This window comes from Ascaphus truei, chromosome 6, assembly GCF_040206685.1.
Source record: "Ascaphus truei isolate aAscTru1 chromosome 6, aAscTru1.hap1, whole genome shotgun sequence".
NCBI lineage: Eukaryota > Metazoa > Chordata > Amphibia > Anura > Ascaphidae > Ascaphus > Ascaphus truei.
Window position 1 is genome coordinate 81,842,909 of NC_134488.1, and position 23,885 is coordinate 81,866,793.

Here is a 23,885-nt window from a genome sequence, read left to right on the forward strand (position 1 = left end):
TACATATTGCACAGACAGAACCAAATTGTGTCAAAGGAAGCAATTTTCGCACAGTTTGGACATGTGATACGTGCTTAGTGCTTAGTGAATACAGCAAAATGGGAATCCATGTGAAAATATCTATATTTGTCCGTATATGCACTTATGATAATTTAGTGAATAGGCCTTAATAGGTAAGTGTCAATATTCTTTCTCTCTCTGCTTAAGACTCTTAACCGATATCTGCTGTTTCTTATTTCTTCTATTACTACACTCCTCTTTACTCCTTTAAGAGAGGCAGATGTATGTATGTCTTTATTTATATAGCGCCATTAATGTACATAGCGCTTCACAGTAGTAATACACTTGACAATCATGGTATAAAAAATGCACAAATGCGCACCAGGGATTAGTGAAAGGTAATTTATTAAAAATGTACACAATAACTGAGGGGATCCAACCACACCTCAGAACAGCTATTCAGCTAAAACGGCTAAGTGCCACCAGAAAGAAGAACTAGTAGTGACTATACCCTAAGCTGCACATTATACAAATAACAGTAAAATTCATATAAAATAAACCATGAAAGAAAAAACAACATGAAACAACCTATCTAGCGATTAGTGTTGAAACCGCCTGACGAAGCACGTGGTGCGAAACGCGTAGAGGTCACGACAGGTCATCCTGCGCGTGTTTGCTGGCAAGCTGTGACGGAGCCTGCAGGAGACAGCAGCGGTTCATTCCATCTCCGCAGTGCCGAGATCCGGATCCTCTGCAGACACCGCGAGTTTGCTGTCTGTCTCAGTGTGAGTGTCCGTCTCCCCTTGCCAGTGTTTTACCCTATGGCGGTTTCAACACTAATCGCTAGATAGGTTGTTTCATGTTGTTTTTTCTTTCATGGTTTATTTTATATGAATTTTACTGTTATTTGTATACTGTGCAGCTTAGGGTATAGTCACTATTAGTTCTTCTTTCTGGTGGCACTTAGCCGTTTTAGCTGCATAGCTGTTCTGAGGTGGGGTTGGATCCCCTCAGTTATTGTGTACATTTTTAATAAATTACCTTTCACTAATCCCTGGTGCGCATTTGTGCATTTTTTATACCTTGTTTTTCAGGGTGCCTTCCCCCCTTTTCAGGAGGGTTCACCTTGAGTTGAGAGCTTCTGGGGAGACGCTCCATGTGCATGTTGCAAAGGGACTATCCACATTTCCATACAGCACGAGCGCTGAAAATCCTACTTTTTCCACTTGACAATCATATAAATAACAAATAACTACACATAACACAACATGGGAATAAGTGCATCAGACATAAAAGTAACATTGTGGAAGAGGAGTCCTTGCCCGGAAGAGCTTACAATCTAATTGGTAGGGAGAACGTAGAGAGAAGGCATTCTGGTAAAAGCATCTACAGGGGGCCAAGCTTTATGTATAGTGTATAGTATTAGCCAGAGTGCTACTCATATGCTTCTTTAAGCAAGTGTGTCTTAAGGTGGGTCTTAAAGGTGGATAGAGAGGGTGCTAGTAAGGTATTGAGGGGATGGGCATTCCAGAGGTGTGGGGCAGCCAGTGATAAAGGTTTAAGATGGGAGAGGGCTTTAGATACAAAGGGGGTAGAGAGAAGACATCCTTGAGCAGAATGCAAGTGTCGGGATGGTGCGTAGCGAGAAATTAGGGCTGAGATGTTAGGAGAAGCAGAAGAGTGTAAAGCTTTAAAAGTGAGGAGGAGAATTGAGTGTGAGATGCGCGATTTGATAGGAATCCAGGAGAGTGATTTCAGCAGGGGAGACACGGAGACAGATTTAGGAAAGAGTTGAGTGATTTTGGCAGCTGCGTTTATGATAGATTGTAGGAGAGACAGGTGAGAGGCAGGAAGGCTGGACAGCAGGAGGTTACAGTAATATAGACGGGAGAGAATGAGAGCTTGAATCAAAGTTTTAACAGTCGAGTAACAGAGGAAAGGGCGAATCTTTGTAATATTGCAGAGGAAAAAGTGACAGATTTTAGATATATTTTGAATGTGAGGGGAGAATGTGAGATAGGAGTCGAGTGTGAAACATAGGCAGCGTGCTTGGGCTACTAGGTGAATGATGGTACTTCCAACAGTAATGTGGAAGGAGGAAGTAGGGCCAGGTTTGGGAGGAAGTATAAGGAGCTCTGTTTTTGCCATGTTAAGTTTAAGTCAGTGGAGGGCCATCCAGGATGATATAGCCCAGAGACATTCAGAAACTTTGGTCTGTACAGCAGGTGTAAGGTCAGGGGTTGAAAAGTAAAGTTTTGTGTCGTCAGCATAGAGGTGATATTTAAACCCAAGAGATGTGATTAGGTCACCTAGAGAAAGTGTGTACAGAGAAAAGAGAAGAGGTCACAGGACAGAGCCCTGGTGTACCCCCACAGAGAGATCGATAGAGGAGGAGGTGTTAGCAAAAGAGATACTGAAAGTATGATGGGAGATGTAGGAGGAGATCCAGGATAGAGCTTTGTTACGAATACCAAGAGTATGGAGAATGTGAAGAAGAGGGTGGTCCACTGTGTCAAATGCTGCAGAGCAGTCAAATAATATGAGCATAGTGTAATGACTGTCTTTGGCAGCATGAAGGTCATTAGTTATTTTTATGAGGGCTGTTTCAGTGTAGTGAGCAGTGCGGAAGCCAGATTGTAGAGGGTCTAGGAGAGAATAGGTGTTGAGAAAATGAAGCAAACGAGCATACAAGACGTTCAAGGAGTTTGGAGGCAAAAGGCAGGAGGGAGACAGGTCGATAGTTAGAATGGTAGGATCAAGCTTGCTGTTTTTGAGTAATGGTATAACTGTTGTATGTTTGACAGAGGAGGGAAAGGCACAAGAGTATAGGGAAGAGTTAAAAATGTGTGTGAGCGTAGGAATTATAGTAGGAGCAAGAGGTTTTAGGAGATGGGAGAGAATGGGTTCAAAAGGGCAGGTGGTAGAAGGAGAAGAGGAGATCAGCAGTGATGCATCCTCCTCCGAGACAGCAGAAAAATAGTCAAGGAAAGCAGGAGGAGAGTTAGGAAGGGGTGTAGGGTGGGAGGAGGAAACAGAGGGGATGTTCTGATGTATGGTTTCCATATTTTCCTTGAAATAGATGGCGAAAGAAGAGGAAGCAGCCGAGGGTGATCTGAGTAGAGAGTCAAAGACAGAGAAGAGTTTGGACGGCAGAGAGAAAGTGGGACATGTAGATCAAGAGAGGAGGTTAAGGCAGAGTTGTTGTTCCTGACCAGGTTGTCAGGGTCTGTAGCAGAAATGAGAGAGGAGAGGGAGGAGCGTAAAGTGGAATCAAAGGCTGGTAGGATAATAGAGTGCAGGTTTCTGCAGAAACGAGGGGAAGATGGAGATGGAGAAGAAAAGCTAGAGAGAGAAAATGAGACGAGGTGATGGTCAGTGAGAGGAAAGGGGGAAATGGAGAAATCAGAGAGAGAAAAGTTTTTAGTGAAAACCAGGTCTAGTTAGTGGCCATCCTTGTGGGTGCTAGCTGCAGTCCACTGTTGAAGGACAAAAGAAGAGGTTAGAGAGAGAAAGTGGGCAGCCTAAGGGAGAGAGGGGTCATCATTGTGGCAGTTGAAGTCGGAGATGGAGGGAAAGACTTCATTAATAATAGATACATGTTGTATAGGCAAGAGATTAGAGATTACTTGGGTGGGCACTTTCACTAATGTTTTGTTTTTTAAACATTTCATTGTTTTGCTTTTGAATGGGGTTTTATTCTAAACACTGTATTTTGGTTTTGCTCAAATTCAATTTGTATTTATTTTGGGGAATTAAAATATTATGAGACTCGTCATAGTAAGCAGGAAAATACTAAAACATATTTTTAAAGTTATACAATCATAACAACTAATAAAACTAAAATAGTTTAACTGAAAATATAAATAATTAATAAAAATATGCTTATAAACACCACAAGTTTTCAACTCTACTGGTACCTGTCAGCAACAGGAGTGCCTACTCTTTTTAGTATGTATGGGGGTCATGCTATTGACATTTTTCAATCGGCTGTCCAAAGGGACTTGATACTCCTTTCACAAGGTTTCACCACAACTCAGGATATGAAAATACACTCTAATAATCTTACTTTAAATTAACGGAATGCAATGAAAAGTTTAAGAGAAAATTCTTCAGTCACAATCAAGAAGGCAGATAAAGGCGGAGCTGTCATCGTAATGGACCGTGACTATTACATCAAAGAAGCCCAACGTCAGTTAAGTGTTCCTCAATCTTACACTCTATTGAATACCAATCCTACAAATTCATTTTTGAGGGATCTATTTGAGCTTCTAGATATGGGCAGAGCTGTTCAGGTCCTCTCAATCAATGAGTTTGAATACTTGCATTGCACAAATCCTGTCACTCCCATATTCCATCACCTTCCCAAGTTTAACAAATCCCTCACCTCCCGGGCGACCCATAGTTTCCAGCATTGGGTCCCTGGGAGAACACTTATCCATTTACGTTGATCACTTTTTACAGCCACTGGTTTGCCAACTACATTCTTATCTTCTAGACACATCACACGTTCTATCATTATTTCACGATTTCACTTGGGCACCTAGTAATTTATGGGTCATATTAGATATTTCTTCACTTTACACTGTCATTTCCCATGATCACGGCCTCACTGCTGCACGACACTATTTAGAACACTTCTCCACATTATCACCTGCACACATTACATCCATCTTAGATAGTATATTATTTCTTCTCACACGACTATTTCATGTTTGGAGGGAAGTTCTATCTCAAAACACGTGGGACCGTAATGGGGACATGCTTTGCACTGTCATACGCCAACCTATTCATGGGTTGGTGAGAACAGTCCCATGTGTTTGGAGATACGAATCTCTTCAGACACCTTATTGCATCGTATCACTGTTACATAGATGACCTTCTGATTATTTGGAAGGGCACCATAACACAGTTGCACCTTTTTATTGACACTCTTAACACAAATCCTTTCAATCTCACTTTCACACATTCTTATCACTATTACCACATTCACTTTCTAGATCTCTGCCTTTTTGTGGATCTTGACTTGAAGGTTTACACTGATATTTACAGAAAAACTAATTCACTTAATACTTTATTACATGCCCATAGTTGCCATCATCGCACCTTATTTACTGGCATTCCCCGTGGACAATTTTTACGTCTATGACGGAATTGTTCCACGGTGACAGATGATACTAGATCTCTAGAGTTGATTCATAGATTCAAAAATAGAGGCTATGATCTCAAAATACTAAATGATGCATATCTCAATGCAAGATCACAATTGAGGGAGGCGCTGATTGACCCTGATCCCATTGCATACTATAATAGGAATAGTAGAGGTGGAATTGAGGATCACAAACTACACAGCTCGAATCGAGATCCTACGTTCTTTATTACAAAATAAAGTAATCAGGCAAACAGCATTAAATCTATCATAAAAAAATATTGGCATATTCTATTTACAGACCCCCTTCTAAAAGATATGGTCGTAATAGATCCCAAATTCGTTTTTAAAAAAAATCAGAAACGTTGGCCAATATATTGTCTCCCAGTATGCTCAAGCCCATTACAAAATCCAACAAAGATTTTTTTCCACATCTACATGGCTATTATGTGTGCGGTAAATGCGAAGTTTGTAGATTTGTCCAAAAGACAAATACATTTGATAATAAAGAAGGGACAAAAGAATTTCATATTCTGTAATTCATGAACTGTAAGACAGATTATGTTGTCTATATGCTTATTTGCGGATGCAACTTGAGATATATAGGTCTTACTACCAGAACCTTTAAGGAGAGTACTTGAACATATGAGATTGATATCCAAGAAAGATCAGATACATCCTGTGTCCAAGAATTTCAGTACTTTCTAAATGGACAGTCTGAATAATTTCAAATGGATAGCAATAGAGCATGTTAAAACACATTTGTGAGGGGACAATAGGACCTCATTATTACATCAAAGAGAAGCCTATTTAATTTTCACCTTAGATACCTTGATATCAATGACTTAAATACCCAATGGGACTTAAAACCTATTTTATAATTAAATAGTATGGTATTTCTCTTCTTCCTTCCCTTTCCCCCCTAAATTAATTAATCGTATTATATTGCCTTATTTCCCTATTGATTGCATTAATATTAGATGGACCAATTTTCTTATCCTTTTTTTCTTTTTCCTTTCTTTTTTATCCAGTCTTCAGTCAAGGTTACTGTCTTATTATTTTTACCTGGTTTCCCTTATATTTTATTATATGTCAATTGACATCAGCTGTTTTGTTCTTGTGGGGGAGGTATATATTGCACCTTTATCCCCTAACTGCACACTCCTTGAAAAAGCGCCATAGTGGGCGTGAAACGCGTGGGAGGAGTTTTGTCCTTTTTTTGGCCGTTTTTATGTAGCTGAATAAATGGGTTTTATCCTCTAAATCAGCTGGTGAATTTCCAACATATTTACTTGCCTGGAGCGGCAGTCATATTGATCTCTCGTTTTGCTCTTTTTAGTATGTACTCTACTAGTGTAACTTGAAAGATAATTTAATATGGAAAGGTAAAGGGTGCTCCAACAGTCCTAGAATTGGCATGAAAGTTCATCAATGATATGAAAAACAGTAGGATCTCCGTGAGGGAGTGGGTAAATGGATGAATGAAATAAAAACTTCTGAATATGTAGATATCCTGAAGGCAATAGATAAATGATATTAAACCACTTCGCTGTACCTCCTTGGAAAACAATATATGAGTCCAACACTCACCCCAAATAGTAGTAGTATTGTTGATCCATTGGAGTAGAATAAATCTTGAAAATCTTACCCACTCCTAGAGTCCACTGCGTTCTTTTGGGCGTGTCCAGCCGCTGATAGTAGTCCAAGTAATCCAAATAATGCAAAAAAGCACAAAAGCAGCGCACTGCCTAGGGACACAGGTTTATCAAAAATGAAAAAGTATTTATTATCTATCAAACATAGCAAACAAAGAGGTAGGTACCCTCCAACGCATTTCACACAAAGGTGCTTTATCAAGGAGTGACGGTGATCAAATATTTTTCTGAATATCTCTTATTCCTGTACACACAAAGAGTAACACCAGTGCTGGATGAATTATGGTCACCTAAATTCTCAGTAAATAAATGTAGTACTCTAGAAGTTCAACTTAATAGATGTAAAAATTGTGATGAAATATACAATATCTTTCTTATTCTCTTGGGTACACAAACAGTAACATTTGTAAACAGGGCTGGAGTATTTAGGGTCATACACACACACATATATATATATATATATACACACACACACATATATATATATATATATGACACACACACACACACACACACACACACACACATATATATTACGAAGAAACAACGAAAACCCTATTATAAGCACTCAGAGTTATCTGTAAATAATATCAACATAAGATGCATAGAATTATCAAATATATATATATATATATATATATATATATATATGAACAGTAATAAAGACAGCGCACCTTTTCTACCACACCCAAATTGCTGCTATACTGGTGACGTGTAGCAAGATGTTGCACCAAATATCAATAATGAATATTAAATGTTACATGAAATAACCAGTGCTTGCCTATACAAAAATTATTGCAAGAAAAAATTGTGAATAAAATTATTAAAAACTAAACAAAATGTAAAAGTGTGCAAAATTATAACAAAGTAAAAATATGTTACCAAACAGTACATAAAAAATATTATACTGATCAAAAATAAAATTTGTTAAACTATAAAAAGAAATACTTATGTCCAAATGAAGTCCATGAATGAATAAAACAAAGGTCCAGGCTGCTTCTTCTTGGGATCACCAAGTTCCCATATATATATATATATATATATATATACACATGTAGTGGTATCATCGCCGTTAGAAGAGATCAGTGTATCTCGAAAGCTCGCACAAATAAAAGCATTTCGTTAGCCACAGAACGGTATCATCTATTTATTTTTTGATTTTATATATATATACTAACACAAACAAAGAGTAGTGCTAATAAGTGTGAGTATAAGTGTATTGTGACTGATAAGTGATGTTAATAGATTAAATAAAATGAGTGCAGTGTAGACACAACAATAATAATATAAAACCAATAACGTGGATAAAACTGATGGAAAGTCCAGTTCAGAGAAGTCTCTATGGAGGACAAACTTTTTCTGTGATCTTGCCTGATCACAAACACCTACAAAAAAACAAAAGAAGAGCAGCCAGCTCCATAGCATAATACTGCAAAATAAAAATCTTTATTTAAACATGGAGTAGTCAACAGGACCTATACTCACATGGTGGGTAAAAAACACATTCAGTTGAAACAATCTGTGACTGCAGATGGACGCTGGTATATGGACAGTCAGGCAGGTAGCCAGGAACATGGGGTCACATCCACCAGATGAAAATGATGGTAACTGATGAATGGTAGGTCCCACATAATCCCCAGAGTAATCTTGCAATGGAAATAGTCCCAGCTGCGCCACAACACTGATCCCACCGGCTATAAGTAACACAATGTGCTGTGCCCCATAAAAACAAAATTACCTCATCACAAATGTGCCACAGAATGTCCAGGTGACGAGAAGAATGTTCAGCTGGCCGCGAGTGAATGCGGCGCCACGAGGAGTGGAGAGGAGTAGAGAGGGGTAGTCGGGATGTGTGGTGCTTCCTGGAGTGTGTTCCAAGCCTCAGTCCTGAGCGAAAGCCCCGCCTGTCGTCCATGCGTCACTGCGTGATGACGTCACACGTCCTACGTGTTTCATCACAGTTAGTGACTTTCTCTTCTTTTGTTTTGTATATATATACAGTATATATATATATACCTATTTACTCTACAAGTGTAACTCAATTGATGGCACAAACTGTGATCAAATATAGAATAAATTTGTTAAAGCTGCAGTTCAAGCTGCTGTTTAAAATATATATATATATATATATATATATATATATATATATATATATATATATATATATATATACTGAGTTAAGTTATGGTGAGTAAAAAAAGTGACAAAAACCCTGCACAGGAAAGCAAATATGCAAATACAACTGTATGCTCATCTGCATGTCTTAGGCAGGTCTGCAACCCCGCCTTTCCCCATCATCACCCAGCATACAGCACTTCCACTGCAGCAAGGGATTCTGGGAAATGACATGCAAATGAGCACACAGTTTCACTTTTTGCCTCAAAAACCATTTTTAACATGGTTCCCTATAGGCTTAAGCTTGCTGCATGGTCACAGCTTTGAGCACAGCCAGGGTTAAGGTGCATACCCAGAAAACCACCCACAGACAGCTGTTTCGACCTTGATGGGTCTCATCAGTGTAATTTACACCAAAACTACTGTATATATAAATATATATATACCTGGGTTTGAACTGGGACGAGACTTAGATATAACAAATTGTATTTATTCCTTAGGATAGGTGAACACAACAGATATGTACAAATAACAGCAAAATATAGACACTTACTTAAAGATTAGGACAGAAGGCCATCAGCATACAGACTGGGCCACTTCTCCCATATTTCAGTTGACATCACAGCAAGACAGGCAGGACACATGCATGAAGACATTTGTACGAAGAATATTTGCATGAAGAACATTTGCATGAAGAACAATGGGTAAAGGGTGGCTTTGACATATTATATATATATATATATATATATATATATATATATATATATATATATATATATATATAAAAGCTGTGACCATGCAGCAAGCTTAAGCTTATAGGGAACCATGTTAAAAATGGTTATTGAGGCAAAAAGTGACACTGTGTGCTCATTTGCATGTCATTTCCCAGAATCCCTTGCTGCAGTGGAAGTGCTGTATGCTGGGTGATAATGGGGAAAGGTGGGGTTGCAGACCTGCCTAAGACATGCAGATGAGCATACAGTTATATTTGCATATTTGCTTTCCTGTGGAGGGTTTTTGTCACTTTTTTTACTCACCATAACTTAACTCAGTATTATGGTTTAGCCTATCCCATAGCCTCTCTTGCATTCCCAGTAAAATCAACCCCACACTGATGAGACCCATCAAGGTCCAAACGGCTGTCTGTGGGTGGTTTTCTGGGTATGCACCTTAACCCTGGCTGTGCTCAAAGCTGTGACCATGCAGCAAGCTTAAGCCTATAGGGAACCATGTTAAAAATGGTTATTGAGGCAAAAAGTGACACTGTGTGCTCATTTGCATGTCATTTCCCAGAATCCCTTGCTGCAGTGGAAGTGCTGTATGCTGGGTGATAATGGGGAAAGGTGGGGTTGCAGACCTGCCTAAGACATGCAGATGAGCATACAGTTATATTTGCATATATATATATATATATATATATTTCCCCCATTCAATATGTCAGAAGGGGAAGGGGCTGTCATTTTGGAAATGCTTCCTTCATTAGAAACATTAAAAAATGTCTTTAAAAGATTCTTTTTTTTTTTTAAATGCTACAAGTATTTTCTCTTAGTACAGAACTGAATTATTAAAAAAAAACCACACATGTAGGATATTGCTTGAACTGCTGCTTTAATATTGCTTCTCTCTCTCTCGGGGTAAACTAAACAACAGTAATACTAACTCACCCACAGTATGCCCCTTGCCCTGCAAATCGGCATAATTCAAACCTGCCAGGTTGATAGGACCATTGACACCTCCTCCTTGCTCAACACTTCACAAGGGCCCAGGTAATGGCTGTAGTCTGGGATATCTTGTCGGCAGCCCTGCTACTGGGTCTCCTGTTTGTCTCCACTCCAGGCTAGGGTTGGGCAATAACTATAACAAAAATATATATTTCTATGGTAATGATATTATCAAAGTTATGGTGATACCGATATTTATCATGATAAATATTTGCTCAGTAGAACAATAGACAATAGTGGTTTTAATTACTGTAATTTGAAAAACACTTTTTCAGAATAAATGTTAAAAAATTAAATTATATGTTCCCAATTATTTAGCAATTATGACAAATTAACTGTATTTTTATATTATTAAATGCTAAATTACATAAACACCCTTAGTGCCCATTATTCTTGAACATCAAAGTTAGGGTTACTGATGGGATTAAGTGGAAAGGATCAAACACAATGTGAAGTGAGCTACTTGTAATTTACATTAGTAGCTCTGCCTTCTTTCAAGCTTATGTGTTTTAAACTGCATGTCACTTGCTGTATCAAAAATGTCAATGACCTTCAAGGCTGACATATTAATATCATAATACTAAAAATGTTTGTTCATTTTTTTTTTCATAATATTGCTATCATGTCAGTGTGTTATCCAATTCTATTCCAGGTATAATAAGACAACCTTCTTATTAACCCTAAATTCCGTTAAGGTATTTTTCTTTCTTTTTAAATTGACCACGCTGGTACAACCTCCCTCCCACTCCACACAATGGGCCCTATGACATCCCCCCCAGGGAAACTAAAATATTATAGCTAAAATGCATACAGACGAGACCACGACTATTCTAAAGCTTGCCTTAAACTAGCCCGGTTACATTTTGGGTATGTGCTGGGTATATGCTGGGCTAGTTTAAGGCAAGTTTAAGGCATTTCTGCATTGACTAATGACCCATAGGATTAACACAGCAGGGGTCCCTGGCAGTCCCATTCAGTTTGAATGGGACTGCCAGGGACCCCCGCTGTTAATCTGATGGGCACTTTAACCAATTTTTCAAAATCAAAATCAACTACCAGAGTAGTCTCACACTGCTTTACAGTATGAGAAAGCTCTCTTGTCATGTATGTTCCCAGGTATAGTGCCACTACTACTAACAGCAGAAACGAGCACATCCCACTGCTCTACTTTCTCTCAGGGTCCAATTCCAACAATGATGCTCTCTAGATCGCTGTCACTCTTGCACTGGAGCTAGGGAATGTACTGTAGAGTGCTTTATGACTTGTTGGCTACAGGAGGGCACCTTATGGGTACATGTTCTATAATAGATTTGGTTGAAAAAGACATGTCCAAGTTATAACTGTTTGACTTAGCTGACTAAAATACTCATCCTTTATTTGTATGCATGTTTATAATATTATGACGACGACGACGACGACAACGACGACGAAGAAAAAATCAGCAAAACATTTGCCAATTATGTCTTATAAGGACGAAAATGAATACGCCTCTTACTCCGGTAATAGCAATCAGATTTCTCCATGTATCAACAAACTTTATATCCACTCATCCCACCCATTCTAAATAAACCCTCTCTTGACCCAGGCTCCCTCTCAATCTACTGCCCTATCTCTCTTCTCCACTTTGCCTCCAAGCTACTTGAGCATCTTGTATATTTACTGATTCACTTTCTCTCTTCTCCAACTCCCTGCCTAACTCTTTACAGTATGGTTTCTGTCCTCTACACTCTGAGACTAACAAAAGTGGCCAGTGATAACCAAATTGACCTCTCCTCTCCATATCTCTTCCCCTCTCTCTTGTCCCATGTCACCAACTGTCTCTCCACAATTACCTCCTGGATGTCACACCATTTTCTAAAGCTTAACATGTCCAAAAGAGAACTAATACTCTTTCTCCTTCCACCCCTATAACCAAACTCACCCTCAATGTAGATAATACAACAATCTCATCAATACCACACCCCACTGCTGAGGGGTCATATTTTTCCTGTCCGTCATTCCTCATATTAACTTCCTCACTAAATCCTGCCATCATCACCTCCGAAATGTCCCTATGATATACCCTTTTCTCACTCATGACGCAACTAAAATCCTAATTCACTCATCCTAAAACTCATCCTGTCCCGCCTTGACTACAGCAACCTTATCCTAGCTGGCATTCTCCTTTTGTACTTATCCCAACTCCAATCCATCCAAACTGCTGCTGCCAGACTCATCTACTTCCCTCACCACTCCACTTTTTCTGCATTAATATGAAAATCTGTACACTGGCTTCCCATATCCTCTAAAATCTAATTTAAAACCGTAGTTCTGACTTACAAAGCTCTCAACAATGCTGCCCGCCCTTGCATACCAGCCCTCATCCCCAAATATATACCCCAAGTTCTGCCCATGATATCTGACTTTCCTCCTGCATTATTACCTCCTCTCACTCCTACCTAAAAGATGTCTCCTGTGCTGCACCCTCTCTCTGGAATTCCCTACCACACCCCATAAGACTCTCCCCCAGCATTCAGACATTTAAAAACTCCATGAAAATCCACCTTTCAAAGGAAGCAGGGAAAGGCCATGGCGACCATACAGTGAAAGAAAGGGGAGGCACACACATGGGGCCAGCACCACTTTGTCTTGGTGACATCTTGGCTTGTTGTCCCTCGTGGCAATCCTCTGTCTGGGGTGAGTCCCAGTTGGTCCCAGCAGACCCTGATCCCTGCAGGCCTGGGTACCAGAACAACCAGGGTCCCTCCTGGTTTGCAAAAGTCTCTCCCTCTCTCCCTCTCTCCCCGGGGGAAAAAAAGGGTTTGTGTACCGAGCATGCACATTTTAAGTGAAACTTCTTTGTGTTTTGTCAGTAAAATTGGATTTAGATTTTGATGTTTTTGATTGAATGAAAGACTTTTGAGAGTATAATTCAAATTTTAGTGACAAAACACAAAGACTTTTCATTTAGAACATGGATACTCGGCACAAACACTGTTTTTTCTGCTGACCACCCCCCTCCCTAAAAGTCTTGTCCAGTATGTGCCTTACACTATAGGTATTTCTGCATGTGCATGGAAGAGGGTGAACCTGAAGGAGTGGGTGCCCCCTGTAGTTGGGTGCTGGTTGTGTTGATTTTTATTCAATAGTACCAAGGAAAAGTAGTGTGCATAATATTCAGTGCTCTGCACCCGGTATACACAACGCTCTGTATACAGTATATATACACACTGCTCTGCATATATTACAGATACCCACATTGTACTGCATACAGTACATACACAATGCTCTGCATACATCATACATTCACATTGCTAATTTCTGTGCATGCAAATACACACTGCACATAGCACTAAATTACAATATTCTGTATACATAATATAGCAGTGAAGTACTGTAACACAATGCAGATGTACACTTCTATGCATATATACACACCCACACACAGTGAAGATTTGTATAGCACTCCTACACATTAGTATTAGCTTCCTCCTGTGGCCACCTCACTTCCAGGGTATGTAAGAGGATGCATAGACAAGGAGCCTGGCATACTGGGGATGCAGAGATGCATAACCTGACACAACTAAGATTGGACAGCTTTCAGTATGAAGAATACAGAGTCTGTAAGAGAGCTTACAAGCCAGAGTGCAGAGTCTGTTACTTCTAGGGCTGGGCAGCTTACAGAGACTGAAGTACAGTGCCTGTCATCTATCTCAGGGGTTGCTGGGACTTGTAGTCACTCAAGCATTCTCTTTTTATTTCCTCTGGACGCTTGATATCTGGCCCCCAAACTACAACAACCAGCAGGCACCCAACAAACTACAATGATGTCACTTCCGCTACGCACTTCTGTCTCCATGAAGGAGATTTGTGCCATGAAATGTTAGTAGGTGCAGTTTCACTTCAAAAACCATCTCAATCTCCCTTTATGCAGCTTCCTTCCTGCCTTTTAAACCCCCTGCATATTCAGGAGTTCGTCTTAATTGGGTGCACCTGCACCTAGCCTCTCCAGGAGGAATTTAACTGTCTGCATGCTGGAATGCACATATACTGCACTACTCAAGCATACAGAGATAGTGACCCTGTCACAGCATGTAGAGGGGATTGAGAGAGTGCGAGAGAGTGTGTGTGTTGAGAGTGTGTGTGTGTGGAGGGGGATTGAGGGTCAGAAGGAGAGGGGAATTGAGGGGGGACAAGAAGAGTGGGATTGAGGATGAAGAGGGGGAGTGAGAGAGGTGGAAAAAGAGAGAGAAATGGGGTGAGCGAGTCATGGCGGGAGGGAGAGTATGACAGGGAGTTGTGAGAGGGGGAGAAAATAGAAGGGGGGATAGAGAGCAAGGAAGTGTATGAAGGGGAGTGTCAGAGAAATAGAAGGGGCAGCTCTTAAGGCTCAGACACTGAGGCCCGGTAGAAAATATAGATTTATTTACCATTTTTTATTTGGGGGTCCCCAAAAATTTAGCTATGCTTCTGCTATCAGGCATAGTAGTAGTCTTGCAGCTCCCATTGAGAGTGTGTGACTACCAGAAGTGGATGGGAGGTATACAGTATCACCATAGTTATAAGAGCGCAGCTTTTGGGTGTTTCCCCTAGTTGTCCTGGTTGGTGACGCTTCCATTCTAGTACATTCTAGTAGTATGTGTGTGTATATATACATACAGTGCTTGACAAATCGCCCAAAAATCTACTCGCCGAACTAAAAAATCTACTCACCACCTAGCCCCACCCCCACCCCGCCTTTTAAAAAATTAATTTCTAGAAAGAACTAATAACATTCGTTTTTGACATAAGTTTATTTATTGTATTACATTTATACTTTACTACAATTAGTCTTTGTTATATAGTTATGTGTGTGTATAAATGTCGGATGACCTCACTAATCTCGAGAAAAAAAAGCCACATGTGAATGGCTAGTTTCCTGAACCTTTTAACCACTGTCTGGATGCCCACGCTTCACAATTCACTAAAGCAGCAATCCCGCCTGGGATCTTACCTGGGACCTCAGTGTCTTTTCTCTCTAATTTGGTATTCAAGAGGTGCTCAGCATTGTGCATTAACCCATAATCTATCCCATTCTCCCACTTCAGAAAATATGCATGAATTCCCCTTTAATTGACCTCCAAACTGTGTAAGTCATCTGTATGTCACAGAAATGTTGCTGTACTATAGTAACCTTCCCATATGCAGAGACCTGCAGCATAGTGAGGGACTTGCAGGCTTCTGCTTCTCTGTGTTTGGGTAAAAAAAAAATTAAGCCCACCGCAAGGAAATTATCCTAAATCAGCACGAGGCAGGATTGCTGCTGTCCCAACCACCAGCTCCTCTCACAGCTCAAGTTTCAGCAAATTATGTATCAATTAACTGCACCCTAAGAGCAGTGCATTGTGAGGTGAGGGACACACACACACACACACACACACACACACACACACACACACACACACACAGTGACACACAGTGACACACAGTGACACACAGTGACACACAGTGACACACAGTGACACACATACATACACACACAGTGAAACACACACACACACACAGGGGGACAGAAAAAGAATTAAGCCTACTGCAAGGAAATGATCCCAAGTCAGCACGAGCTCCTCTCACAGCTCAAGGGTCAGCAAAATGTGTATCAATCAGCTTTGGCCAGAGAGTAGTGCATGGTGAGGTAAGGGGCGGGGGGAGCTGAGGACCCTGGGGGGGGGGGGGGGTGAGGGAGGGTTAAATTGCACACAAATTATTTAATACAAGGATGGGAAGAGATTAAAATGAGGATGTTGATGTTTACCTGACTGGCCTGAGCTGGTCTGTGCTGCAGGAGGAGGCGGTGAAAGACCGGGGAGGTGGGGGCTAGGGGAGGCCTTCGGACACAAGGGGTGCGGCATGGGAGGCGACAAGGGAGGGTACTTGATGTAGTGTAAACAGGCTTGCAAAGGAAGATGGTATTCACTGCTACAGCTCATAGAGAGACTGGCAGTGTGCGCCAAAAAAAAAATATTGGCAACGGGCCAACTCGTGTCTGTCCAATCGGGTAGGAGTTTTTTTTCCGCGCGAGCAGGAGAATTGGAAGAGAACCACGTGCGCTGCTTGGGCGGCCATGACGGGGAAAAATCCAGTTGCCAGAGGACAAGGGACTGGATTTGTGGAACACTGTATAAATTTATATATACAGTATATATATATATTATATTATATATATATATATATATATATATATATATATATATATATATATATATATATATATATATATATATTCGCAAACAAGCCCTCTGGTCACCGAAAAATGAAAAATAAATTCATTGATCACTAAATAGTCTGATGTGTGTGTGTAGTGTGTGGTACAGAGATATATATTGAAGTAGAAGGAGCAGCTCAGTGAGTAAAGAACTGATTGAGTTTGAAGCAGGGGAACCTGGTTCAATTCCCAGTGTTGGCTCCTTGTGATCATGGGCAAGTCACGTTATCTTCCTGTGCCTCAGGCACCAACAAAAAAAACACATTGTAAGCTCTACGGGGCAGGGACTATCTGCAAATTGTCTCTCTAAAGCGCTACATACAATTAGCAGCACTATACAAGAACAAACTATTATTATTAGAAACAAGCACTCTGGTCACCGAAAAATGAAAAATAAATTAATTTATCACCAAATGGTGTGAGTTACTATAGTTTTTCCTGGTCTTTGTGGTACCTTTCATTGATGTATCTGATTGCCTTAATTTTTTTGTGGTTCTTACACAGTTATATACTGTAGCTAACATCAAGAGAAATGCATCTAAAAAATAAGCACTCTGATACACAAAAGTAATAATCATTTTATTAAATACAGTCACTAAAAAATATTAAAAGAACGTGCTTTATTGCCTCAATAATAATGAGCATGGTCTGACAAGAACAAGTCTAATAATTTGCATTAAATACCTAATTGGTGAGTGGTCTGGTAGATAATTCTGTCTCATGAAGTAACAAATGGAGACAGGAATCTGAAAGATTACCTCAAACCTCCTAGACCGGCCAGTCAAAACAAAATGGTGGAACAGAACAACAATGACAGAAAAGATCTGTGTGACAGAAAAAGATGAAGTTAAGCAAGGACTGAACGTACATGCATGGGCTGTGGATACAGTGTATGAACTGCCTTTTAAACACCAATGATCAAAAAGGGGTATAAACAGTCCAAAATATTATAGTTCAAGGCTGCATGGATACTTAGCAAGCCGAAGAGTCCTGGATTTATTCAAAACAGAAAATTCTTCACAATGTCAGACCAGAGCGTAAATGCCTCTAAACGTCTTAAGGATAGGGAGGGAACTGGAACAAGCCATTTTTTCTCACGTCATACTTCATGAGAAAGAATTAACTACTACACTACTAACCAATTATGTATTTGTTGTGAATTATTAGACTTGTCAGACCATGTTCATTATTATTGAGGCAATAAGGGGCTTTATTTTAATGTTTTTTGGTGACTGTATTTACTATATTGGTTATTACTTTTGCATACCCAAGTGCTTTGTTTTTGGCATGCTTTTCTCTTGGTGGTAGATATATTATTATTATTATTATTATTATTATTATTATTCCATTACCACCGTAAGGTGTTTTATTGTATACCTAACTCTACTGACTTGTTTTGGTACTAGTTATTTTGTTATAGTGGACATAGTTTTATATGCAGATTCCTTTTGTGTTATTAAGCTCAGATAACTAGGGGTCACACTCGACTCCTCTCTCACATTCGCCCCTCACATTCAAAACATTTCTAAAACTTGTCGCTTTTTCCTCCGCAATATAACAAAGATACGCCCTTTCCTCTGTTGCTTGACTGCTAAAACTCTGACTCAGGCCCTCATTCTCTCCCGTCTTGATTACTGTAACCTCCTGCTGTCCGGCCTTCCTGCCTCTCACCTGTCTCCCCTACAATCTATCCTAAATGCTGCTGCCAGAATCACTCTACTCTTTCCTAGATCTGTCTCAGCATCTCCCCTCCTGAAATCCCTTTCCTGGCTTCCAATCAAATCCCGCATCTCACACTCCATTCTTCTCCTCACTTTTAAAGCTTTACACTCTTCTGCCCCTCCTTACATCTCAGCCCTAATTTCTCGCTATGCACCACCCCGACTCTTGCGTTCTGCTCAAGGAAGTCTTCTTTCTATCCCCTTTTTATCTAAAGCCCTCTCCCGCCTTAAACCTTTTTCACTGACTGCCCCACACCTCTGGAATGCCCTTCCCCTCAGTACCCGACTAGCACCCTCTCTATCCACCTTTAAGACCCACCTTAAGACACACTTGCTTAAAGAAGCATACGAATAGCACTGTGAACATTCTGAACACATGATACATAAAGCTTGGCCCCTTGCAGACGCACTTACCAGAACTCCCTCCTACTATCTCTGTATGTTCTCCCTACCTACCAATTAGATTGTAAGCTCCTCGGGGCAGGGACTCCTCTTCCTTAATGTTATGTTTGTCTAAAGCACTTATCCCCATGACCTGTTATTTATATTATCTGTTATTTATTTGATTACCACATGTATTACTACTGTGAAGCGCTATGTACATTAATGGCGCTATATAAATAAAGACATACAATACAATACAATAACTGTACAGATACCTCTATATATGGTGAAAGGCAGGGTTGCAGACCTGTCTAAGACATGCAAATGAGCACAAAGTAATATTTCCATTTGCTATATGCTTTACTGTGGAGGGTTTCTGTCACTTTTTTTACCCACCATAATTTAACTAAGTATGGTGAAACCTATCCCATGCTTCATTTTGCAAAGCCAGTATAACCAACCTCACACTGATGAGACCCATTAAGGTCGAAACAGCTGTCTGTGGGTAGGTCTACTGGCTAAGCATCTTAACCCAGGCTGTGCTCAAAAGCTGTGCAATGCAGCAAGCAAAAGCTTATAGGGTACCATGTCATATGTTTTTGAAGCAAAAAGTGGCACTATGTCCTCATTTGCACGTAATTTCCCAGAATCCTTTGCTGCAGAGGAAGCACTGTATGCTGGGTTATAATGGTGAAAGGCAGGGTTGCAGATCTGTCTAAGACATGCAAATGAGTACATAGTAATATTTCCATTACACACATATATATATATACACACACATATACATACATAATAAAAAATGAATAGACGATAATGAATAAATACAAAAATGAATAAACAATTTTCTTTTTTTCTTTTATCTGTTTTTCTTTTTCTTCATTTTTATACATTCTTAAATAAAGTCTTTGATTTTACAAAAATACTGTAGGGAGAAATAAATAACCATTTTCCTCAACAGTGTTCTCGAAGACTACCTGTGGTGCTTTTTATTGAAAATTGCACTATTCTTGCAAACATGAATAAACATAATGTTACAGTAATTATAGTCCGCAGTATGGTGGTAATATCTGGAAGGGCTAGAGAATATAGTTCTATAAAAATATCAACACTGTGAAAGAAATTGATCTGAAACTGCTTTGGATTAAAAAAAACTTTCATTGACTAAACTTTTAACGTTATAATAATTCAGTTATGGTACCAGAATTTTTTTTTTTAATTTACTTTATAATATACAGTACAGTATTTTATGTTCGGACTTTGTTTCCCACTGTACTACTGTACAAAACCAGTACAATAATACACTGGTGAAGGGATATCTTATACTGTATAATGATGTTGCCAGACTTAATTTCCCTGCTGCCAAGGAAAGCTGCAGAAACATGATTGCGACATCTCCAGAAGTAGGGATTAACAAAATTAACGCTGAGGAAGGTTCGGCAGAGGATAATAAACCCCTTGCGGCTACCCGCGGTTTTTACCTTCCTCAGAGCCAATGTCAATTGTCTTTATTTTTTGCTGCTGTTCTGCGGAAAGTAAGTCTGGCTTCATCTGTATCAGTTATGCATCAAATTAAATTTACTTTTGGCAACAAAATATCAATTGCTGCCCATCTAAAAGTAGAAAGAACATAGAAAATACTAAGGTACTCTCTAGAGAGAAACCCACTTTGTTGCACACCACCAAATGGAAAAAAATAAAGAACTTTATTATTTAGGGGTTACATATAACATATATCACTGTAAAAAATAGAGACAGTGATTAAAAATATATACAGCGTATAGGCGTAACTACCACCTAAGATGGAAAAGATAAAATGGCTGATGATTAAGCCAATAGAAATACTGTAACAAGCCTATATACAAGCAGCACTACTTAGAACGGATGGTTGGATTAGTGTAGTACATATATTTTCCTCTGAGGTTTACCCTTTTTTCCATTTGGTGGTGTGCAGCAAAGTGGATTTCTCTCTAAAGATTACCTTAGTATTTTCTATGTTTTTTTGTTTGTACCCCAGTCCACGTGTGCACCTGCCATCTATTATTATTATTATTATTATTTACCTTGGTCTATGAGCTGGTAGATACAGTTGATCATTAGTCTTTCGCTACCCATCTAAAAGTAAAATCTTCCCAGTGAGATATCAAAGAATTAACCTAAAGACATTCAAGTATTCCATTACCTTGAATTTGTTCTCTAAATTATTATATTTGTATTTTCCAGTGTTTTACCAGTACTGTAGGAAAGCCTAAAAAGCTACTATGAAATTTTTAAACACCTACTTTTTCTTATTTATTTTATTTAAAGCGTCAATACAAGCGCTTTTTTTTCTTTTCTATTTTTTTTTACACAGGATTGAAGCAGGGGGTCTCTGGAGCCCCATTGATTTCAGCTCCAGGTATCGCCTGCTTCCTGAGATACTTACCTTTGTAAGGGGGGCCAGTAGTCGATCCCTCAGCTACCAAGGTTCACATTATGGAAGGGTTTCAAAATTTCCATGCCCTGCGGGCCAATAGGAAGCTGTGACATCATCAGGTTTGGCTTCCTATTAGCCCACGGGATATGGGAGCTTTAAACTTTAAATCCCTGCTAGCTCAGCCGGGGCGGCTGCTTGGATTGCTCCTTTAATAATCATGTATTATTATAATTATGTATATCTTGATTATATTTATGGGTATTTTAAAACAAATGGAACACATTTAATATAAATGTATATCATTTTAGATGATAATCTTAAATGCAAGGGGAGTTGGATTCAAAATCAAGGAGTAATTTCACTACATTTCCAAACATGTATTGATACGTGGTAACTATGGCGCTCCCTAGAAGGTAACTGTGTATACAATATACAGTAATATTACAATGTAAAATTAAAAATGCTGAAAGATGAAACCAGAAAAAAAGAAATAATATACTGGCCACTTTGATGATATGCTGCTTGACTTGGAAAAGATCTTCCCTTGATCCTTTTTGGGCAGTGAAAGACAGGGTGTAGTTCAATGCAAAGTGAAGAAATGGATGAAGAAAACAGTTGTTTAGTGTTACAGTATGTATCCCCAAATGCTCCGTAAATGAGCACAGATATAAATCAGACATATGAAGGGAATAACTATGGTAATATATTACTACTCACACGGCCGTGTGTGAGTCAAAGTCTCATCAGTGTTATGTTTTGTCATCTAGTAGCGTCTCCTCTAAGGCGTTTGTGCGTGCACCCGTCTGTTCCTGTTGACGGGCTTGTACCTCTCCCGTGGCCCGTGTATGGGATGACAGGCACACTTTGTGTATGAGTATGAAGTTTTAATAGAACAACAAACATAAATATATGCAACTTATATTAAAATCAGTGGCTCCCGTTCTGGTCCCCTGTATGCGGCTGACTCCCACTTCCATGTCCGTCGGCGGGGCCGATTCACAAAGGACCTTCTGGGCTACAGTGGCTGGTAATGATCCAAGTAGTGCACATCTTACAGGAACTACGTGTTTCGAACTTCCATGTTTCATCAGAACCTGACGAAGCACGGAAGTGCGAAACTCGTAATTCCTGTCAGACGTGCACTACTTGGATCATTACCAGCCACCGTAGCCCAGAAGGACCTTTGTGAATCGGCCCCGCCGACGGACGCGGAAGTGGGAGTCAGCCGCATACAGGGGACCAGAACGGGAGACAACTGAGCTGCAGCCACTGATTTTAATATGTAAGTTGCATATATTTATGTTTGTTGTTCTATTAAAACGTTATACTCATACACAAAGTGTGCCTGTCATCCTGCTCAAGGACCATAGGAGAGGTACAAGTCCGTCAACAGGAACAGACGGGGTGCACGCACAAACGCCTTAGAGGAGACGCTACTAGATGACAAAAGATAACACTGATGAGACTTTGACTCACACACGGCCGTGTGAATAGTAATATATTACCATAGTTAGTCCCATCCTGTTCCTGATTTATATCTGTGCTCATTTACGGAGCATTTGGGGATACATACTGTAACACTAAACAACTGTTTTCTTCATCCATTTCTTCACTTTGCGCTGACCTACACCCTCTCTTTCATTTCCAAACATTTGTTACATCAAAAGGGGGCTTAGAATATTTATTTTACAAGGTTTGTTTTAATTATTACAAATATTTCTGCATTCAAAAAGGATTCATTAAATTAAATTATGGGCTCTGGTGACTGGGAAGCAGTCTTTATTTTTTCATCAAATAGCTGATACCTGGAATCTATAGCACCAATTTACTATATGATTCTTTGCCTACTTAGGGATGTACAGTAATCATGGATACTTAATCTTTTTGCCTAATGAAGACTAGATGGGTCAGAAATACTGCTGCGGCCGAGTTTATTCGAGCATTTGCCCGTTCTCGGCCGCAGCAGTAACCTGGCGCGCGCCGGAGGGTGCCGGGCGCACGCCGAAGCAGCGGAAGAGCGCCCTCCGATCGGGGCGCTCTCCCTCCCGCTGCCGGGTCCGCCGGGTCCCCCGGAACCCCCTGCCGCCGTCCCCCACATCGCGGGACACCAGGGCTCCCTCGGGGAGCCCTGGACGCGCGTGCAGGGGGCGCTGGCACCCGATGACGCGTGACCGCGCATCGGTGACGCGCGGCACGCCGAGGGAGTGGGGCTAGCAAGCCGGGGCATCCCCCGGCTTGCGGAACTAGCCCTGCTCGGATTAAGTGTGTCGGTAGTGTACTGTATTTCCATTTTTTCTAATAATTGTGCACAGGTATGACATACTGTACTGTACAATATTATTAGAATGAAACTTTTAAGGATTGTTGGACAACCAGAATTGTTACTAGAATACTGTAAATACTTAACTTAAATAAAAAAATGTTTTTGTTGTCCTGGTCTATTGTTTTTTGTCAAATTTAACTTAATGTGTAATTCAATAAGCCCTGGAGCATTCAAATCAATGGGGGGT

The 23,885-nt window shown here is 40.0% G+C and overlaps 1 protein-coding gene across 7 annotated transcripts in view; it reads left to right on the forward strand.

Annotated features, from left to right (window-relative positions):
• Positions 1 to 23,885, forward strand: part of AJAP1 (adherens junctions associated protein 1) — a 434,689-nt gene that overhangs the window by 309,404 nt on the left and 101,400 nt on the right. The gene's annotated exons all lie outside the window — the stretch shown is intronic.